At 32.0% G+C, this 23,896-nt stretch overlaps 1 long non-coding RNA gene across 1 annotated transcript; it reads left to right on the top strand.

The window, feature by feature from the left end:
- The first annotated feature begins 6,324 nt into the window (after positions 1-6,324).
- LOC116403277 lies at positions 6,325-10,752 on the top strand. Its single transcript, XR_004215953.1, has 3 exons — positions 6,325-8,414; positions 9,947-10,009; positions 10,215-10,752. It is a non-coding gene; the product is annotated as an uncharacterized LOC116403277 (long non-coding RNA).
- Positions 10,753-23,896: the final 13,144 nt, after the last annotated feature.

Here is a 23,896-nt window from a genome sequence, read left to right as displayed (position 1 = left end):
ATATTAAAATTACAGCTATAATCAAACCATGTTTCCTTTCAAAATTAAAGTAGTAGATTCAAAGTACAGCTGAATAGTTTTCAATATACTTGTAGACTCATAAATTTTCAGAGATTACTGATACATGAAGTCAAAAGATGATATCCTATGAAATTAATAGAAGTGTGTACAGACTTTATTCCTATGGTAAAGAAAAAGGCAAATATGCTTACGTACGATTTACTTTAGAGTGAAAGTTATTTTTAGAATTAAATTAATGGTTAAGATATAGGGTTTTTTTTAGAAAAATATAAACAAAATATCTTAATAATTTTGAAAACGAACAAAACTCACAACCTTAAAATGAAAAATATGAAAAAAGTCTTAGTCAACATGTAATTAATTAACCACTCACGTGCGCAATTTTTCTTCTAAACTATCATATCGTATATGAAATGATACACGATCGTGTACCAAATCTAAACGATCTTGGTTGTTTAGATTTAGTACACGATTGTGGATCTTGGTTGTTTAGATTCAATACACAATTGTATACAAAATCTAAACGATCATGTGTCAATATCCCAACGATTCTTTTTCAAGATCATGTGTCAATATTCGAACTATTCTTTTTCAAGATCGTGTACCAAATAAATATCCGAACGATTTTTTTTCAAGATCATGTACCAAATATAAATTTTTTATATTTGCTACACGATCGTATACCCAAATCTAAATAATCATGTATCAATATCCAAATGATTTTTTTTCATGATCTTTTACATTTGGTACACGATCTTGTATCAGTAACGTTTAAATTTGGTATACGTTCATGTAGCTAAATCTAAACAATCAGATATCAATATTCCAATTATTTTTGTTCAAGATCATGCACCAAAATCTTTTATATTTGGTGCACGATCTTGAACCAAATAACACTTTGAAAAAAATAATACAAGATTTGTGATCGATTAAAAATAAAGATCATGATTTGAAAAAGATAAAAAACAAACATCGGAGAAGAAGAGAAGAAAGAAGATGGAAAATAAAAGAAAAATTGAAGAAAAAGTAGCACTACAAGAAAAGTGGTCTATGACGACAGATATTTACTGTCGTAAACGAAATTCACGATAGTTATTTTCAGTCATAGAAGCGGGAGTCATGGAAAGTCCTTCGATGACAGTTTTTAAAAACTGTCGTAATAAGTTATTTTATGACATGAAATAAATGTCGTTAATCAACATTCAACAATGTCAAATAACTGTCATATTTTTTTTATGACAACAAATAACTATCATCATTTGTGTATTAACGACGGTTAAATAAATGTCGTGAATTCATTTATTGTGACATTTTTTAATTGTCATGAATATGTTAATCGCGACAGTTTTTTTTTATAAAAATGTCATTGTTTAGTTATTGACGATATTTTTTTCCAGTCAACCATTGTGTAATCATGACAGTTTTTCGATAAAGTTAAATGTCATTGTTTTGCTATTGACGACATTTTTTTGCTGTCAAATATATTGCAATCGTGACAGTTCTTTGTAAAAAAAATTTGTCATTGTTTATCTATTGACGACATTTTTTCTTGTCACATATAGGGCAATCGTGACAATTTATTTTGTTAAACAACTGTCATCGTTTTCTAATTGACAACAATTAATAACTGTCACAAATGCATTTATTACGTCATTTATTTCTTGTTGCAAATTTCTCAATTTACTACAGTTTTTTTCCTGTTCTCCTTGTCGCTCCACCATTACACGAACCATTTGAATGACAATAATGTAGCTGAGAATGACAATTTTGAATTTATAATATTGACACCCATAAGAAAAAAATAGCCAACACTTTAATATATATACGATATAATACAATTTATAATATTCGTACATTTCCAATCAAGCTTCAACAATTCACAAGTACGGAATCCTAGCCCTTAATCAAAATTTTTTTTAAATAGCATTAGAATACATCTAACAAGATTTTTTTTGCAGAAGCATAAACGACCAATCGAGCATGTTCGTCTCTGAAATTTTGGTCTTCTTTTCCAGTAGTCATTGCCACACCTTCGTTATGCACGGTCTTCCCACACTTCTTTCCACATGAAAATATCATATCTTTCAGCTTAAGGTACATGGCCTCCCCCGACAAGGGTTGTGGAGGAATTCCATGCTCTTGCTTCCCATTAATTTTTTTTTTTTTTGTAATTTGTATGGATGATGTCTTGGCAAATACTTCTTGTGTCCCATGTATGACATTTTTTTTCCATGTTGCAATCTTATCAAAGTAGTCTCCTCTCCACATATTGGACAAGCCTTATATCCTTTCACACTAAAACCACATAGATTACCGTATGCTGGAAAATTGTTGATGATCCACAATAAGACAGCCCGTAGTGTGAAGTATTCTTCCTTATATGCATCGAAACAACGAACTCCATCCTTCCACAACATTTGTAGGTCATCAACTAAGGGTGCTAAGTACGTATTGATATCGTATCCCGGTTGCTTTGGACCTGATATTAACATTGTCAACATCAAATGTTTTCTTCTCATAGACAGCCATGGTGGAAGGTTGTATATTGTAGTGATAATGAGCCAACAACTGTACGTCGTTGACATATCTCCAAATGGGTTAATTCCATCAGTAGACAAACCCAAACAGAGATTTCTCGGTTATGATCCAAAGGTTGGCCACATGTGGTCTATCAACCTCCACGATGGAGTGTCAGCCGGGTGTTTCAAAATACTATCAACTTGTCTATCTATCGCATGCCAACACAAGTTCTTATCATTTTCAGATCTCTTGAACATTCTTATAAATCTTGGAATTATTAGAAAGTACCATATTTGTTTAGTAGCCACACCAGTTTTTTCCTTTTTTGAGTTCTTAGCGATCTTCCACCTTGACAAACCACACTTAGGACACTTGGTCATCTTTTCATATTCTTTTTTGTACAAACAACAATCATTAGGGCATGCATCAATTTTTTGGTAACTCAGTCCTAGGACACCTAGTGTTTTCTTCGCTTCGTACAAAGAACATGGAAGTTCGTTGTTATCTGATAATAATCACTTATTATGGACAGTAATTTAGAGAAGCTAGTGTTACTTCAACCATACCTAACCTTCAGGTTATACTATCTCACGAGGGCTGATAACTTTGTGAATTTTTTACATCCTGGGTATAAGGGTTTCTTCGCGTCATCAAAGATAGTGTTGAAGGTATTTGATGCATTACAAGATTGTTCTTGAACAGATTGAACCATATTAAATGTATTAAATAAATCATCGTTTTAATCAGTTTCATCCACTGTATTTTCCATCGTGTTGGTAATGTTATCTGAGTTCAATTATTCACCATGCCAGAACCATACCTTGTAACTCTTATCAATTCCATTGGCATACAAATGATACCAAACTGTTGAGACATCCTTAAGTAAACGATTGCCGCAATTCAAACATGGACATCTAATTGAATTAAGACCTTTGGCATGACTCAACCCAAATTTAATGAACCTTTCGACTCCTAAATCATATTCTCTTGACATCCTATTTTGGGTCATTCATGACTTGTCCATTGTGTAGAGGTCTAAGTTGGCCTCGAAATAAACCTGATTACAAAAGAGATTATGGGCAACAACTTTTAAAACTCAAACTTTCAAAACGGTAGATAATCCTCAAATCAAATTAAAAGTCATCTCTAATAGCCGTTACTAGTAATAGTAACTAACTATAGCTACTAATACCTATTTCTCAAATTAAAAGTTATTATATCGTTCAATGTCTATCATTGATAAAAGCTATAGTTGATAGTCATTGGCCCGTTATCAATTATATCAACTGATAATATATTTCTCAAATTAAAAGCTAGTATTGGTAGTACCCATAAGTTATAGCAACGTATAACAACTATCAATTGCTATCAATAAAAGCTTTCCAATTTAAGAAAACCAGAAAAAATATTCATAATGGTGACAAGTTATCACTCATAGTAGTATCAATAATAACAAATGACAACAACTATCAATGATATTCACTAATTGCAGCTATTAATGGTATCTTTCAACATGAAATTGAGAAGAAGAGTGTGAAATAATCATTTCTTAAATTGAAAGCTATTAATGATAACATATATCACTAATATAAATTATCAGCGGTAGTTTTTAATTTGAGAAATTCGACAAAAAACACCCAAAATGGTGGTTAGATTTTAGTCTTCTATTTTTTTTTTTTTTGTGTTGTATATGAAATTATTTTATTCTTGTACTATATATACTATTGTTTTAGGCTTCTTTTGTCATTTATGCAACTAAACTATTGGACATTTCAAAATAAACATAGACCTAAAAACAATGCACTCGAAATTATATAAGCCAAAATTAGTATTTTAATCATTAATTATATCAACTAATAACATATTTCTCAAATTAAAAGCTATCATTGGTAATATTCATCCATGATAGCAACCTATAACAACTATCAATTGCTATCAATAAAAACTTTCAATTTAAGAAAATCAGGAAAGAATATTCATAATGGTGATAAATTATCACTCATAAAAAATAACTTTCACACGAAGATAAAGTAAATCATACGTAAGCATGTTTGCAAGTAAATCATACGTAAGCATGTTTGCAAGTAAATCATACGTAAGCATGTTTGCAAGTAAATTGTACGTAAGCATATTTGCTTGTTTTTTTTATACCATAAGACTATAGTTTGTAAATACTTTTTTGTATTGATTTTATGGGATATCATCTTTTGACTTCGTATGTCAATAATCTTTGAGAATTTATGGTTTACGAATATATTAGAAACTATTGGGTTCAATAACTTTGAATGAAAAACTTTAATTTGAAAAGTATACATAGTTTCGTTAAAGTTGCTTACTTTAATTTTATTTCTTAAAAAAGAATCCAAACATTCAACGTAAACAAACTATTAGTAGTACTAGAAATTAAATTCCTTTATATCTCATCTATAGTAACCAATACACTACAACTCTATAAATGTGCAACTACCGCTAGAATAAAGGCAGCAACAATCATATAGCTTTGCTTAATTAATTTCTACCCAACCAATTAAAAATTAGGATGAGTGATTTTGTTGAAATGGTAGTCCCTAATAATCAAGAAGATTGCAAACAAATTTCAAATGTCGAGTATAATTCGTATTTGCAAGCAATGGGAAGGTTTGCAGTGGAGGAGTATACACATTACAATAAAGGGATAAAAAGAAAGTTCATCAGTGTAGGGTTTGCCGTTGTTTGCTCAGTTTCTGTGGGAGAAGAAAAATATCATCTCTTAGTGAAGGTAGATGAATTTATATTAGCTCCATCTGTCCCAAAATTTGAAAAGGTATATGTGGCTACTGTGCTTCATAAAAAAGTTAACCACTCGTGGGCACTCTTACGATTTGAAGATGCGGCAGCTTCTACTGTTTCCCCCACGAACATTGAATATCCTGTGTATGCATAGCTTAGTTGTCTACTTTAGATGATGATGCACATGTTGCTTTTATCTTTATATCTATCAAATATTTTGGAAGTAATCAAAATAAAGGATGTTGTATGCTTTAATCTATCTATGTCTTACTCTTCATTTTTCCATCTATGCTATGCTATTAATTAACTGCATCTTTGCTAATATTTGTGTCCCTTATCCCTGATTCTATTTTACCTTTCTTTAATATATATTTTTTAAAAATGTAGTAATTGTTTGGAACCCGTTTTATGAAAGTACACCACAAATTAGTGCTACCTTTATTCTATCGGCATACATCGACATGTGAAGTCAATTATCAACAGGTAGAAGTACAACAATGAAAAATTTACATATAATGGAAATGAATGATAGACCTTTGTCGATGATACATTTACATGACAAGTCATATATTACCGATAATACTCTATCACTAAGATGAAATGATATCATTAAGGAAAATGACAAGCAATCCACAAGACAAAAGGTGTCTAATCTTCTCTTTGTAGATTAAATAACATTTATAAACCCTACAAGAAATATGGACTTTAGGGTCAGGTGAAAAGAATGAAAATTGTCTTTAATGTCGTTTTTGAAAAGGCTGATCATTAATGTCGGTTTTAAACCGACACTAGTGATAAGGATTTAATGTCATTTTTAAACCAACGTTAATGATCAACCCATTTTTATTTTTTTTAATTTTTTTTAATTTTGTAAAAATTGACATTAATGACCCCCATTTTTAATTTCTTTTTAATTTTTTTTAGGTTTTAAAATCTAAATTTTCCCTCACTTTCTTACTCTTTCTTTATTCTTTCCTTATCAAATTTTCTTTTCTTTCTCTATTTTCTTTCTTACTTAACTCTTTCTTACTCTACTCTTTCCCTATCAATTTTTCTTTTCTTTCTCTCCAAGTTGGTTTCTAGTTTTCTTCTCTTCTCAATTTGTGACCCTAGATCGCGAACGGCAACCAATCTTCATCGTGCTTCTGCCGCAAGAATCCTTAATTGGGTTTCTTCATTTGATTTGGGTTTCATTTATTTCTCATTTTCGTTTTGGAATCAATCTTTGAATTTTTGTGATGGGTTCTTGCCCAAACTATTGTTGTGTTGTTTTACCCGGAGAGTAAGTGAGAGTTGAAAAGAATTAAGTGAATGACAACAAAGAAATTATCATATTCTTCGTGGTGCTGAAGCCACCCTCCCCACGCCAACCGTCTAGCAGCCTACCACCAAACGTCACCGTTGCGCGCACCGAAGTTGTTTGTATTAGTTCTGACCCGCTTCGATCACTCTTGAGTAATGTATTCTTATTTTTGTATATTTTGGTTGGGTTTCTTGAAACTTTTTAATATATAGTTTAGGCTTGTGTTTAACAATATCCATTACATTTCGTTGTTAGATTTGAAGTTTTGGAAGAATTGAGTTGTTGTCTAGTCAATAAGAAGATTGATTTTTGGCTCTTTTGACATAGAATTGGTGAGAATCTTGGTTTTCTTGAATGGGTCATGGATATCCATTAAGTGTTTGGTGCAAAATTAAATTACTCGTGATTTTGAAATGTTATATTTGAGTTTAAAAGGTTGTTATCGTGTTGTCCAGTGGAGTTGAGGTGATTTTGACATGTTCTCGGTAAGACTTTTGACAAATATTTCAGTGAGTTTTCTCAGATTCCTTGAATACCCATTTGGTTTTGACATAAATTAATGTTACCCATAATGTTTTGGAGGAAAGATTATAGATTTGGAGGATTTTGAAGAAATTTCCATCAAAGTTTGGTACCTTTTAAGTGTTGTTCCGTAAGTTTTAATGCAAAATAAATAATTAATTTTATGTGTGGTTCAGTTTCTCATAAACATCACTGTACTCTTTCTCTGTGATTAAGCCCATTTTTTCAATTGGCAAGTTGATTGTAGTCGTCTTTTGTAAGATCCTTGGGTTTTTCTATCTTTTCACTCACCAATCGAAAGAATTTTGTTACAGAAAATGATTGTTTACTTGTGATTGCTAGGTAACATTATTGATTATTAATTGTCTTTATTTTTCACCTCACTCATCTGCTTTGACAATATGACACCATTTGTTGGTTCTAAATTATGATTTCTCAATGTTTCATTCCATTTCTTTTGCTTTCTCAACTATTTGCTATTGAAAGAATAAGAAAGGAATCTATATGTATATTTCAGAAGGAAGCTTCAAAAAGAGCTTGGAGTTATTCTTCAAAAGGATGCATTTGAAATGATATTTGATTCTCTTTCTGAAGGGTTAGCGAATCGTTCCAAGTAACCATAATATTTTTAGACATGGCATATGATTTGGTTTTTTATAACCTTTCCTGGTGATTAGTCTTTTTTTGTTACTATCTGATTTTGGTTTCTGAAAAATAAATATTATCCGTTTCTAAAGTCTATGGTTTGAAACTTTGAAAAACCCCATTGCCCCATTCCGAAATTCCAGCCCACTTAAGAAATACGGTGTTGCGAAGGGTACTATCTTAGCTGCTTCGCGTCTCATTCAAAGGGAACGAACAAGATTAGTGAGAATGATCTTCATGAACCTTCAGGAAAGGGATTTGTCCATGTTTCTATTATTTGATTTTTTATTATATAAAATATTGATTTTAGCCTTATTGAAGATTGTATCAAGTAAATGTGAAGTATTTGACAACTGATAACTACATCTTCTTTTGTGGACTTAGAAGCACTGTGGTTTCTTTAAGAAATTTGAATATAGTCTTTGTTATTCTATAGAAATGTAAGCTGCTAGTTTTCTTGAATTTTTCATTTTAATCATTTCACTTAAAATTGTTGACCCACTTGCATCTTGGAGTTATTTTGTTTCAAATTCTTGATTGCATATTTGCTAATGCAAGTGCTGGTAAGCAAATCAAGATTTGGGACGTATCTACTGGACAATGTAATATAACTATGCCACATCATACAGACAAGGTAAGAATCTCAATTGTATTGATACATTAATAACTTTAAAATTGACTTATAGAATTGTACTAAAGGTCTAAATTAGTTTCTTGAATTGTTCTCTATCTCAAGGAAGACGATTGGCTTATAGAATTGGTTTCTTGAAAGGTTTAAAATTGGCTTATACAATTGTACTAAAGGTCTAATTTGATCTTAATGTTAGCTTGATATTTTTGCTTCATTTATTGACACAAAGGTCAACTGACAAAGGTCACCATTCCAGTTTTGATTATGGTTAAAGTTCGATTGATTTGTATAGAAGGTCAATTAAGTATTTTATGCTTGAAATATATATTTTGATGGTAGATATGTCATTGCAAAAGTATACTTACTATATTAATTCAATATAAATGTTTTTTTTCAAGTGTGTCGTCTTGCGATAATAGTAAGCTTTATTGATGTGCAGCCATATTCATACTATCTTTTGTTAGAAAAGTGAAAGAAGATAAGACATAGAAATGAGCTCGGTAACTTATAGCATTCTTGTGGGTGAATTTGCCAAAATGGAAAATGCAGACAAGTAATTATTATTAAATGTGTGCACGCGTAGGTTCATAAAATTTTCATTATATATATGTATATATATATATTTCTTTTGCATATATAAGGTTACAAAATATGGCCATGGGCGTGTTGCACTCATAGATGTACATAATCATTGTGATGCCATTGTGGATGGAGCAAATGTTGGCCTCTATCAATATAGTTTTGTAGATTATGGATTTAATCTTTCTCATGTTGTAAAGTATATATTTTGGTCTTACATGTTGGAAAGCTTACGCGACAATGTTTAATTATTATGTTAGCAACGCTTTTATTCAAAATTTCAACCTTTTTATTACCTTCATAATCAGATACCAAATTAAGTTAATCAAATACCAAATTAAGTTTGTAACGATCATTTGTCATTGTCATCTTGCAGATCATAGATTCTAAGCCTCGAGATACAAAAAGATGTTTACGAACTTACACTTATTTCTAGACGATTATGTTCAGTTCAATAAGCGTCGTTACATTTTACTGAACGACTTTATGTTAAGTTGGTTTTGCTTATTATTGGCAGTTACACGTTTTATTCGTTAGTTAAAAGGAACTCTGATAACCTTTATCTTTATGAATTACTGCGTCTAAGAATTAAACATTGTGGGTTGAAGGATTTAAAAAGCTTTCCCTTTAGTAGTTTATTTAATTAAGATAGGCCTCTTGCTGTATATGTATATCTTTATTTTTATAAATTATTAGTTAGTTTGGATTTTGGACTGTATTTAGTGTTTTGCATTACATTTTCCAAGTGTTCTTCCTTATTTGGGTTAACAATAAGTCCTGTTAGTTATTTATACACAATGAAAGCACATAAATGGTGTATAGTTGTACATAAATCTATACAATAGGACTTGAAATCCAACTCTTGGATCTACACATAATAGTTTGTTATTTGAAATCTCATTTTCAGGCACGTTATAGTTGATTGATTTTGAAGTTTTAATATTCAATTGTTGTAGGAATGTTCTTCATATTGTTCAAGAGGCTGTATCTTTGGAGAGGACATCATTAGTTTAATTTTGGTATGTATTTTTCATATCTGTTTGTGTACATTTCAAGTCATTTGTTTATACTTCTTGCTTAGTGATAACTAGTAGAAAGTAGCCTTTTAAAACTAAATAATGAAGTCTTATCGCATGAAAATAGAAGAAAATAGGGAGAAAAAGTGGTTGATTTGATTATGCTGGGAAAAACCTAACGCAAAATGTTTAAGTGCTCTTATCACAGGATACTAAGTGAAGAAGGGTGAAGCTCGACGAGTAGCTCATTAAGCGCAAGGAGACCCAACCAACCTTTCTATGGCAAGGAAGTAGTTGCTAGGCGATCAAGCCGATAGCAAACAAAAGATTTTTGGCGGGAAAGTCAGAAGATGACTAATAGGACAGGCTGCACAACATAGCTATAAATTTTTGGAGATCTTAATGTCGCGTGCCGGCATGTCAACATCACTCCTGGTGTATAAATAGAGTTTCTCACTCCAAAACAAAGTGTGCACAATTTGGGCGGAATGCAAGCTCTTTATATCATCAATCCTTCTCCCTTACTTTGAGTTTTAGGTGAGAGCTAAAACAAAAGAGAGAGAGATTCATTCATCCATTGTTCCCCTCATCTATAGGCAAAAAGCGAAGCAAATAGTACGTGAGATTAGACTCTGTGGAGTAACTCACCTGTTGTATTTTCACTTTCTCTTTCTTATTTTATGTTGTTTTGTAAGTAGAACTTCATGGCCAGAAGGTTTAAGTGTTATTTATAAAAGCAATGCTTTTCTTCTTCCATTTCTTATCTCGCCTATATGTATGTGATTTATTAGCTAAGTAGTAATGAATGGTATTCAATGCTAAGAAAGTTATAATGAATGCTGTAAGAGTTTTGCTCAGTCAAACATGAGTATATTAATCTTATTCATTCAAAAGAATAGCAAAAGTATAGATTGTAATCACCAAGCACATAATAACCCTATTTAACTAAGCAAGTGGTGAGAAGAAAGCATCACTGAACTCTTGTTGCCAAGCTCATCCTCTACATGCATTACTGAGAATATGATTAGATATATGCATCACTTAACTTGTGTATTTGCATCCTGAAAGGCGAGCAAGTATGACATTGCACTAAGAAGTTGCTTGCATCAATTCTTAGTTAAGCCGATCAGTTTGGAAAGATTTTAACTCTGCAAAAAGTTGTTTATCTTAGCATTAAAAAAGGTACGAATGTTCCGACAAAAACAAAATTATTCAGCCTATATTTTTGAATTATCTGGCCCATTTGTCGAATTGTATTGCCTTGAGGTAGTGAATCATCAGTCGTTGTATTTAGCAGTTCAATTTTCCTTCCTCACCATGTCTATACCGATTTTATATTGCATCGTTTAATTATTATGTTAGCACCGTCAAGCACAATAGTGTAAATTGTTAGGGTAATTGATATATTGTTCATATGATTTACTGTATAGTGTATGCCACATAGGTTAGTAAGCAATTGCATAAATTATGAGCTTAAATTCTCTGATTTCGACCCTGGAATTACTAGAAAACCTCTCATTGCTTACACTTGGGCAATAGAGAGGAAAGCTTACGCGACAATGTTTAATTATTATGTTAGCAACGCATGAATAGAAATGCACCTTTTATCGCATAACTCTATTTCGCCATCCATCAGTCGTAAAAATCATAGCCATATATTGAGAAAATAGAGTGCATGAGTAGAAACAAGCAAATTTTGGTGTCGTTGTGGGGGAATTTTAAAGTTTTTCCTAGTTTGACTAAATTGTGCGCTAAATTATGTAGAAGTTCAATTTTGTGTATTGTAGCCTAAAAGCTGAATCGCGTACTTTAGCCAAACAGCTGAATCACGTACTTTAGCTGAAAAGCTGGCAAACAAGTTTATGAGTGCAAGCGAACAACCTAAATTTCAAATTGACCTTAAAATTAAGCAAACATTTCAGAGAAATCATAGACAAAGGTAGAGGTAACAAGAAGCAAACATGAACAATCAAAACAATAACTCTGCCAACCAACAAGCCCTATATAAAAATCCCGCTTATCTTGCCCCATCAAATCATATGCATCACCAAACCTCTATAACTTTAATTCAGGTATCACATACACTGAGTTTGGAGAAAACTCACGATTCGAAATCAAACCAGTAATGTTGCAAATGATCTAGAACGTTGGGTAGTTTGGAGGACATCCGCGCAAAGATCCTCACGAGATTGTAAGAAACTTTTACTATATATGTGCGTCATTTAATATGACAGGCATATTGTAAGACGAACTGCGTTTAGCGTATTCCCACTCACATTACGCGATGAAGCTAAACAATGGGTAAACTCCTTGGAGGAACGGGAAGCTACTACATAGGACAACCTGATTGAAAAATTCATGAAAAGGTTATTCCCTCCCATTGAGAATGCAAGAAGAAGGTAGGATCTGATGACCTTTGAGCAGAGAGATATTAAGAATCTGATAGACTCATGAAGGCGATTGAAGAGAATGATCAAGGAAGGCCCATACCACAGCATCCTTGGATGTGTTATGATGGAACAGTTTTATTTCGAGTTAAGCAAAGATTGATAATGTGTATAAATATCCATTATTATAGCTCATTTTATTAGAATAATGAGGTCAAAACGCGTAAAAAGACGATCAGAATGCGTAGCTTGTGTTGTAAATGTAATCTAGAATTCAGAAACGTATGTCTTATTCACCTTGAGTCAAAGCAATGTTACATATTTATAAAGAGAATAAACTAAACCCTAGAGACTATGTAAAATTACAATAAAGGACATATGTATATATATATATATCATAACAGTAAACACATAAGTATTTGCAAATACACTTTACATAAGTATTATGTCTGTTTCATGCAATTTTAATGTCTGAATGCAAGATAATGAAACAAAGAAAGAAACTAGTAAACCACAAGAAACATCTTGTGCTAGGACTACGTGATAGGGAATTCATCTGGCAATTAACGTTTCTAGGCGAGGAATAACATTATCAGACGATGAAGGGTCACTAGAAGACATATAGTGGGCACTGAAACTGATGTGACGTGCAATAGATACTTTTTGGCAAATGGCGCTGACAAGTTTAGAAGAATAGAAGTTTTCCTCCCAAATGTTGCCTATATAAAAGTCATCTCCTTCAACCTAGAACAAGAAGCCTGAACCGGCACAGTGCCTGACCAAAACCCTAAAGAGTGGCGGAAAGGAATAACCTTTCCGCCGTCTGTAAAAATTTTCGTCTTTCTTCTCCGATCAGTTGTAAAAGCGAGAGCTTGACTCCTGAGAAGGGAAGAATCCATATTCCTGTTGTCTTCTAACTTGAAATATCGTTTATTCTCCTTCCTCTTCATTTTTGTACTTCTTTGTAATATATGTTGGTTCAATGGGCTAAGGCCTACATTCTTTATATATATATATTACATGTTTATACATTTTCAATCCATCATTTCTGACTTTTCATTCGTCAAAGTATTATTAGTAGTTTAAGTTACTGATAGTTCTTGATAAGAAGCCTAGCTTATAATCCTTATCGCATTAGTTAAGCTAGGCTCATCGTATGGCCATAGCCAATTGCCAACCACTCGAGAGGGCAAGTGGCAATAATGAGGCTAATGCATGCAAGGAAAAGTTTGGCGACCAACTCCACCTTTGAGAGATAACTTCCACCACTGTGTCATAAAAGGTGAACAAGTGTGAATATTAGGCGTTGAGAGATTTTGTTCTTAATGGTAAAGTGTATAAGATTTATAAGTTAATTCTTCTAGATATATCTTGCTTGATCAAACTTAATGGTGTAGATCTTGAAATGAGACTATGTGTGACATTTAATGACTCTAAAGAGGAGCACACCTTAATTATAAGTTGGTTGAGTAAGTTATATCGCATCAAATCTCTCGCATTGCTTAATCGGTTCATGGTGCGTAGACCTTTATTCACTCTTTTTCGCATACAAGTTAGTCTGCATACAATTCCACCTCGCATCCATTTATTATCTTTACAGATTCTCTAGCTGTACATAAGTAGTTTTAATCCTGGTTCTCGTTCTTTTATACTTTAATTAATTAATTCTTATGTCTTCTAACTAATGAATAATTCCCTAGAAAATGTCTATAAACAATTCCCAGTGTTTGATCCAGTATCATCCAGGTAAACCTACTGTTTCTCTTGCACTTGGACACGCAGTAGGAAAACTCGTACTCAACAAGGACTTAAGTATTACACGATGAAGAGGTACATAGTGAGCCTTTTGCATGCTATGATCATGACCATTGAATTCTTACATAGAATTAAGCGCACATCACAAAAAGATGTGGCGAGCACATCACTTGCAATGACTCTACTTAGTGACATATTGCATTTGTGCTATACACACGAAATTGTTATGTCGAAACTAACAAGCAGGGATACACAACAATCTGTTGACCTTGTTTTTATAGGCGGGATGCTCAGATCATCCTACAATCAAATAAAAACAAACTTGGATGTTATAGCCAACAATTGTCAGGAATGGCGAGATGATGACTTTGGATCACAAATTGATAGCAAGGGAAATAAAATAGATAGAGGAAGGATAGAAGATGGAGTAGACAAGAATGCAATGGTGGCATTACAGGGACAAGTCACTGAGATGAACAAACTCCTTCAATCAATGGCTTTATTGCAAGTCAATGCCGCAGGAAGTTATGAAACCCAAAAATTCTTAAACCTTAGGAATTTATTAAGCTTAGTCAAAGACAAGAGAAATAAAATTTATGGGGAAAAGGAAGTAAAAATATTTGGGAAGATGAAAGTTAGGGTTTAAGAGAAGATAAAATTTGAGAGATTTTGGCTAGTGTAGAAAATGTATGGTTTTGGACATTTAGAGGTTAAGGTGGGCAACAAGGAAGGCGATATAACCTCTAAATGAGTGTCATAGGCAATAAAAAGAAAATGGAGAACCTTCTTAGGCGTTTAAAGAAGTGTTCAAGCATTTTGGGTTGTCTTGGCGAAATAACTATAGAGGTTAGAAAGGGTCTTGGGCGTTTTAGCTAACTTCATAAAGGAGTTTCTCACAACTCACTTGGACATTTTCACTCAAATTAGTCTTAAAAGCTCAAAAATTGAGTCTAGTTCATTTTGGAATACTGCTGGGCATTTTGGATATGAGAAAATTAGCGTTTTGGATATGAGAAGGCGTGAAGGTTAATTCGCGAGTGAATCTGAGTAAAGTGTGCTCACAGAGGGCTACAAAACGCATCATTTGGCGTTTTGCTCTGAAATTTTGAGGTAAGAAAGTTAACATATTTTAAAGAAACTTTATAGGAGGAAGTTTGATAAAAAGAGTTATGAATTTTAGGTTATAACTTTTCTTAGACGGGTTATGTAGTCTGGACGAGAAATTGTGCGAGATGGTCACATGACTCACATAAAGGTAAAGAGTTATTTTCTAACTAGTTTAGAAGTTGCTCTTATCCAATCTACCAATCACATTGAGATTTACGAGACCAAATCTAAGTACCATATATAGACATTTAGAAGAAATCTTTTTTTTCTTTTTTTTTTTTTTTATGTTAAACATTTCAGTATTAAAAAGAAGTTTTGCCTCAATTGGTCTTAACTTATATAAGTTGTTTATAATTATAGTTGAACAAATTTGGATACAGTTTTTAGAAAAATAAACACTTTATTGAATTCAAAATATATTATATAGATTAATTATGAAACAATTGATAGATATTAAATTCCTCTATTTTTCCATAAGCATACAAAACATATTTAAGTAGATATATCTATCGAAACAACTTTAGATCTCCCACTGCTTCTGCTAAGATAATCTCTGATGTTCCAAACTTTAGGAATGGTCATGTCTTTTACATGCTTTTCAATAAATAATTCTCTGAAATGGAGTGAATATGATTAGTAGGTTAAAGTAACATATTCCACTAAGCACGTTTCAACAGTCAGTAAATCATACTTACCTTATGCTATCTTCTCAGCTTTCTTCTCAACAAGGTACTACGGGTAATTTCTCAACCAATGCCTATTGTTGTTGCTGTGGTAACATTTACCTTTCGCAATATTCTTTCTCTTACTATTCTTGGAAGTCTTCCCCTTTCCCTTAATCTTCATTAGTGAAGGCCCAACTTTAGTTTTAGAGGACGATCCTTTCATAAACACTTTATCAGCTCTAGCAACATTTGCTTCTACTTCCTTCACTTTACCCATGGTAAGATTCTGAAATCGCTGGAGCTCATTAGGTAGGGTGGCTATAGTGAACTTTATCTTATTCAGAGACCCGTTAATCTAATACAGTACAATACTCTTCGAAAGAGATTGTAAAATAAAGCTCTTTATATTTGCTTCATCGATGGGATATCCATTTACTTCATCATTATTGAAGTGTATCATCATGTCGAGGACATGTTCGCTAAAAGAGGTATTTTCCTTCATTTGCTCGGTGTAAATGTGCTTAATTGATTCGTGTTTGAGGGACCCTGAAGGTTGACGAAACCTCTCCCTCAATGAATCCATAATCTCTTTAGTCGTGGCTAAGGATTCATGTTTCTTTGCCAAAACATCAGACGTACTGACAAGCATATAGACACGGACCTTTGGATTGGCCTTAACCCATCGATCATATACTTCTCGAACATTTCGGTTAGCATTTGACAACTAGTGTTGAATTTAAGTTAAATTTTCATGTCACATATTTGTAGCCGTTAAGCTTCTTAGTAGCTAAGAGTTGTACTATTGAGCTATTTATGCTGAAACATAAAGGGAAATTGTCAAAAATAGCAAATTTGACCAAATATTTCCAACATCTAGCAAAAATTTTCAGATTCTATCAATAATAGACATTGATAGCCAATAGTGATAGGAGTCTATCAGTAACTATCATTGATAGAATTCAAAAATTTTCTATAGCTTGTAAAATTTTTAACATATTTTGCTATTTGTAAAAATTCCCCAAAAGTAAAACGTATTCTACTTAGTGAAAAAACTATGTAAAACCTTTTAAGAACTAATATTGTTTAGCAAACTTAAAAAATGTATCCATCATTATACTATTTTGCAACGATATTTCAAAGGTTTAGAATAACATCCTCCAAAGGGTAGTCGATTATTCCTCCTTTGAACCAAGACAATCTCGATCATATGTTATCTCTTGAATATCTCATATTTCTATTGCACTTAGTTATCACTACTTCAGTTAAGAATAGACTAACACCTTAAAAATTCTTGTAATTGTAACCCACCATTTTCAAATCTCAGAGATAAGCATTGTTATACTCTCAAAAGTAAAAAGTAAAAAGTCAATATGAAAATCGATTAAAGAGACCCTATCCATATATAGAATTCACTGTGTTCCAAATCCTATAATACAACCCTCACAAGGGAGCGTCGCTCCACCACATACAAGCAGACACATTACATGAAACTAACTATGCAACCTAATGGAACAGACCGTGGGATGTGTTGTCACATAATCCCTCACCCACGATTTTAACCTAGGTGAGCATGCAATTTATCGTTGTTATAGATTTTAAATGTCTAATTCATTTTAAAACACTAATAAAACAAATATTCAATATTATAACAATCATCAAATATCTATTATATAACCATTATATCAAGAAATCAATTAATGTGGATTTTAATTTATTTAACTTTTAATTAAATTGTATTAAATTAAATTCAATAAATCAATAAATAAATAATTTGATTAAATCATATTTAATAAAAAATAATCAAACAATTAATTAATGGGTTTTTGCAAAAATATAACAAACTGACAAAATATTTACACTGTACAAACAATTTTGGAAACGAAAAAAGCCCACAGGCCTAGAATTGAAAATACCAAAAATGTCCAGTTATCATGAGATTAATTGGTTATATGCACGCACGTAATTCTTCTTCTGAACGACCAAAATACATAATCGTGGAGGAAATGATAGACGATCGTGTATAAAATGACTGTGCAGTTTTTTTAAAGATGGAAAAAAGGCTTCAAATCTAAACGATGGTGTTGACTATATATTAGGGCAAATATTGACCTGATTAAAGATAGCTTATTCTAAATCCTTATCATGCATATGTTCATTATTTTGATATTTTTGTGTAGAATATGAAAGTAGACTCTGATACGAGCACAACAACACAAAAATCACCTAAATTAAAGTTCAAAGGAAAAAGAACGAGCAAATTGAACCTCACACGTGTGGCTTGCCTACGTCTTTTCAAGGTTGCAAGCAAACCTTTCTTCTTATTCTTCGGTAAGCTCCTTCAAAACTATGACAGGATATGTGTTCGTTTCTTCTAATAACACATATTTGAGGTGAGAAGGAAGGAAGAACCTTAAGTTCTATCACATTTTTCTACAAAGGTAAAGTGAGTTCATTGGAATTAGAATTCTCACATTCTTTATACAAAATAAACCTCACAAGAATCATTCTCTTTTTCAAAGTTTTCTACGTGGATGGCTTGTGTCAGGTTCATTATCAATGCCTATGGTTTTCAAAATATGTTCATCATCATCCTTAATGTCTCTCCCTAAATCATATTCTTTACCAGATGCAAGATAATTACCTAAAGCATGTTGTTCATGTGTTGCAACATTGTCAACCAAAACATGCTCATCATTTATACTAGTAACAAAGTCAAGGAAGATTGAAAGATCATTATCACTAGGTTTCTCTTTAGCAAATTTATTATCAAAATATTCTAGAGTTTCTTGTTCTATAAGTTCATTGAATTTATCATGCTCAAATGTCTCAATAGTTCTAAAGTATCAAGTGCACACAAGGAAACATGATCACTATAAGACTTTGGATCATCATTATCATTGAAAATTATTCCACTTCCTAAAGTAATATCATTCACACATGCTATCTCAGAGATGGATGGACAAGAAGTTCGTCATTTCCTTCCGTTTCAAGAATGTGTGTTGTTGATTGATAAAGCTTATTTTCTATCTCAGAGATGGATGCTTTCATGATTTCTATATCATTATTCACGGATCTAATTGGATTAACAGTTTGTTCACTCAACTTAGCTAAGTCATTTCTCATGCTTCCAATTGAACTAACAGTATAGTCACTCAATTTAGCTAAATTCTTCTCAAAATCAGTTTTAAAATTATTTAAGCTATAAGCTAACCCTGAGATTAATTCTTTTAAGTACGTACCTTGTGATAATGAGGGTAAAGAAGTGTATCGACAGTTGTAGGCATTTAACTCTTTAAATATTAGGCATTGATCATTTTGGTGGCCTCGAAAGCCACATATTCCACAAGACACATCTTTAGGAACCTCCTCCTTCACAAAAGAAGTAAAAAGTTTAGTTAAAAAATTCACTTGAAATTTTAGGATGTTCAAATGGTTCTGTAATGAACTAGCTTGCCTTTTCTTTTCTTTCCTTAGTCTAGATGAATTAAAGAAAGCAAAGAAAAAAAATCGCATGCTAACTATTTGTTTTATTCTATATATAACAAAGAAAGACTAAAAAAAAATGTAATATGCTTTTCTAAAGATTACGAACGAAGAAAAATGTAAGTAAAGATTCAAGAAATATCCTATGTCGTGCCACTGCCCGACAACCATGCCATTTTGACAAGAGTCAATTTGATATGCAAAAGTTAAAGAATTATGCAATGTATGTAAGCAAGGTCAGTAATAAACACAAGTATGTTCGAAAATGAAAATTATTATAAAAGGGTACTTACCTAGTTTCGCATGTAGATTACCTTTTACTCTTACCGTTGATAGGTGAAAGCATGGGTGTCAAACCTAAGAGAGTGTAGACTAATATATTTTCTTGAATAAACGCTTCAAACAATTGAGATTAGTAACAAAAAGAAAAGAAAACCATTGAAAAGAGATTAGAGAAATCAAATGTAACCAAGAATGAAAAGGGAAAATTTAAATTGCAACTGAATTCTCAAGAAAAAGGAATGAGAGATTAAAATTCAATAAGAAAATTGAGGAATGAGCTTAGACTATTAATCTATTCTTATCATTGAATCAAAGATGATTAAAAATTGAATCGTGCTTAATTAAGAGTTCTTTGATTCAAGATTCTTCACATTATCAACTTGCTTAATCTTGGAAGAATTTTGATCAAAGTTCAAGAAAGGAGATTATTTTCATAGGGAGTTAATTAGTTTAATTCTTGCAATATTAACTAAAGCCTTAACTTGTTCTTCAAAGAAAATTACAAGTTCATTCATAATTTTGCAAAAAGAACTTTTGCAACTAATTTCCAAGAACATTCATAAGGAATTCATCAAGCAACATTCAATTTCATCAAGCAACATTCAATTTCAAGAATTGGTGAGAAACAATCAATAATCAAGTAAATTTTTTCACTACTATAAAATTGGCTTTACTTAACGCTTAAAAACTGTCAAGTATCTGTTTACTTCAATGCGTCAAGTAATCCAATGTCAAGAGCAAGAGGGTTTTACTTGGCAGTTTTTAAGCGTCAAGTAAAATCATATAACTGTCAAGTATATGAGATTACTTGAAATTTTTTACTTCCAGTGTCAAGAATAAGGAGTTCATTTTTTTTTACAGCTTTTAAGCGTCAAATATATAAGATTAGTTGACAGTTTTTTATGTGTCAAGATTTTGTTTATTCTTGATACGCTTTGAATGTCATCAAGGTTTCTTTTTTTCAAATGAAAAATTATAAAATTAAAAATATCAATATAATTTATCATGCACCTGTTTTGAAGTCCAACAATAACAAACATAAGTAAAGCAAGACAGTACACAAATGTGCTAAACTACACATTAATTGAACAATTATATTTTAACAAATTGTATATATCAATGAACCATATAAATAGTTGGTCATTACATAATTACAATAGCCCAAACTTTTCATCTATGTGTAATATAAACAAAGTATATGTGCAGCCGAAAAGTGTACCATATCAACAACATATACATGTCTATGCTACAATATAAACCTTTTGTTGTTGCAAAATCCTTCCTTCTTTCTGAAATGATTGAGCCCTTGCATTCGTAGTTTCCAACTTCTCCTTTAGCTCTTTTATTCTGCGCCTCAAAGAATATACTTCCACATCATAATTCCCAATTTTTCACTTGGCAACCTGCAGAAGGAACATTTAATTTATAAGAATGGTATTCTTTTTCATCATTGAGATGTAAAGTGGCATCCATGTGTTTTGATATGACAGCACATAAAAGTTGAAAATATTGGAAATCACCCTGAAAATGTAGTAATATATCATGATCATTTTATTTATTTAATTTTTTTATTAAGGTCCTAAAACATAAATTTTGAAGACTTCAATACTATACTTTAATTCAAACAACTACTAATAAGCGTACAACAAGAATAATTAATAATATCACAAAGCTTGATTATATGAATTATCAATATGAATAAAGATGAAACATGTCTAAACTCAAGATAGATAGTTTTTAGAAGTTTTAAATTGTTAGCTTTTCAACATAGTCAACAAAACATGAAGCATATCTAGAGAGTATTTTAAATTAACTTTAAGCATAAAGTAGCTAAAAAGTAAAAGAAAGCCTCATAGTATTAAATTAATTGAACAACAACAAAAAAATCAGCATGATTGAACAAGTTCTTAATAATCTTTTCATTGAACTAAACAAGCTACACCACACCATTCTTTCAATCTATCCAAAAGCAAATAACCCAAATGTTGAATTTCATATTGATTCCTCCCAACATGTGTATATATATATATATATATATCTAAACGTGAAACCAAAACTTTCCAATTTTGCATAAGTTTAAAAAAGACATGAATTTGAGATAACCAGGAAACTTCAATGAATGAAAAATACCCAATTGAAGTTGATTTGGAGGGGAAAAGAAAAACCAAGAAAAATTTGATTCCAGGAAGGAAGATCAAAGAGCAGGTCCTGAGAATTAAAAGAGTCATAGTATTGATAGTTGAAAAGAACCCAGTTGGGGAATTAGAAAAATGTGATGGAAAGACAGAGAATGAGATGGAGAAATTTGCAACTTTTTATAGTATACTAGAACAAGAAATTAGAAGCAACACTTCTACTTTTTCTAAGTAACTAATGAGAGAAAAAACAAATAAGTGAAGAAAGATGAAAAGTAATTGGCAACACACACACATTTTTCTTTCTTCAAACATAATTGAAACTAAGATAAAAGCAAATTTAAAAGACATATAAATCATTAATCAAATCAGTCTTCCCCATTGTCGGCCTCACCAACACCACTCAATGTAAGAACGGATTAATACAAATCAAAACCCTCCACTCTTTCAGCTGCACCATAAACACAGTAAAATCAAACTAAAAAAATAACCTCAACCCAATTCACAACAGAGATTAGAAAGTCCATACGATGTAAGAACGTTTAATTACTGATATATTATATATACTTTACATGAGGAGAAGAAGAGGAGTAATTACCGGTGGCAGGATGAAGGAGTAAGCGGCATCAAAAGAGACAGGCAGGCCACGAGGACGACGGAGGTGCATTTTCGAGAAACAATGGATTGTTTTTGTGGGCAGTGTTCATAAACTTTTTCTCTCCCTTTTAGACCATGGCCACAACGCAGACTCAAAACATAGTTTTTAGCCGTGCCATTCAAACTTTTGAATCAAAGTCTCCGAAAAGTTCTGCAATCTAATTAATGAAAGAAAATGATGAATATTGTTCCCAACATAGGCATAAGAACCAGCAACTCATGATACGACTTAAGAAGAATACTTGAAGTTGTAATGGCATATAAGAGATCAATAACCTAGCTAGACATTCAAACAACCTAACTTTCTCCCATCTTTCGTCGTTCAAGAGAACTTAGCTCTGCATTCTAGTTCCAAGATAAATTCGTACTAGTTTTCACCTTCCCTTGCAAGGTTATTATACCCAACACAAGGCACATTTGAATTCAAACATTGAGGGAAAGAAATCACTATAAAAAACTAGACTATTATACCCAAACATTGACAAAATCTTATATGCTACTTAAAAACTAGAAAAAAACCAGAAGCATGCAATAATATTGAATTCAAAGATTGACAAACACATTTGAGGAAAAATATAAAATAATAAAAGGGCAAAAATAGAAGAAAGTACAAGCGAACGAAACAAGTGAAAGCCCAAAAAGGGCATAGGAGTGCACCTCTCCTTGCTCTCTTCCAATAATTCCTTTTAAATCCATTACAAGTGGGGGAAAGAATAGCTACTAATCGTAGAAAAATGATGACAATTTTGTCACACTATCTGTAAGAACCTAAGTTGTCATTTGTTTGCTGCATACATTCAATGGAATCTACATTTAAGTACTGTTAGTGATTAGCAACTCACTTGGGCATTTGCATTCAAATTAGTTTTAAAAGTTTAGAAATTGAGTTTATTTTATCGAGCAAGGCTGCTGGACATTTTAGATATGAAAAAGTTGGCATTTTGGATAAGAGAAGGCAAGAAGGTAAGTTCATGAGTAAATCTGAGTAAGATGTACTCCCAGAAGGTTATAGAACGCATAATTTGGCGTTTTGCTCTGACATTTTGTTGTCAGAAATTTAACTCATTTTGGAGAACCTTTGTAGAAGGATAAAAAAAGTTATAAATTTTAAGTTATAACTTTTTAAATTCGCGTTATGTAGTCTGAACGAGAAAGTAGGCGAGATGACCTTGGAAGTTAGCTATGCGTTTTAGACAACTATGTGACATGGTTAAGACAATTAGTTTAAAAATTAAGTGAAGTGTCAAAGTCTTGTTAGCGCGTGTTTTGAGGTGTAAAAGTGAGTAGGAGGTGTCTTAATATGATTTAAGGTAGATTTAAGCAAGGATGAGGTGTCAATGTAAATTCATGCAATGGACTCTATAATTAGGTTTCTTTAGATTCATTTTTCTCATAATACACTCTTGCATTTGTGAATGA

This window comes from Cucumis sativus, chromosome 4 (assembly GCF_000004075.3).
Source record: "Cucumis sativus cultivar 9930 chromosome 4, Cucumber_9930_V3, whole genome shotgun sequence".
Lineage (NCBI taxonomy): Eukaryota > Viridiplantae > Streptophyta > Magnoliopsida > Cucurbitales > Cucurbitaceae > Cucumis > Cucumis sativus.
This window is presented reverse-complemented; position numbering and strand designations above follow the sequence as displayed.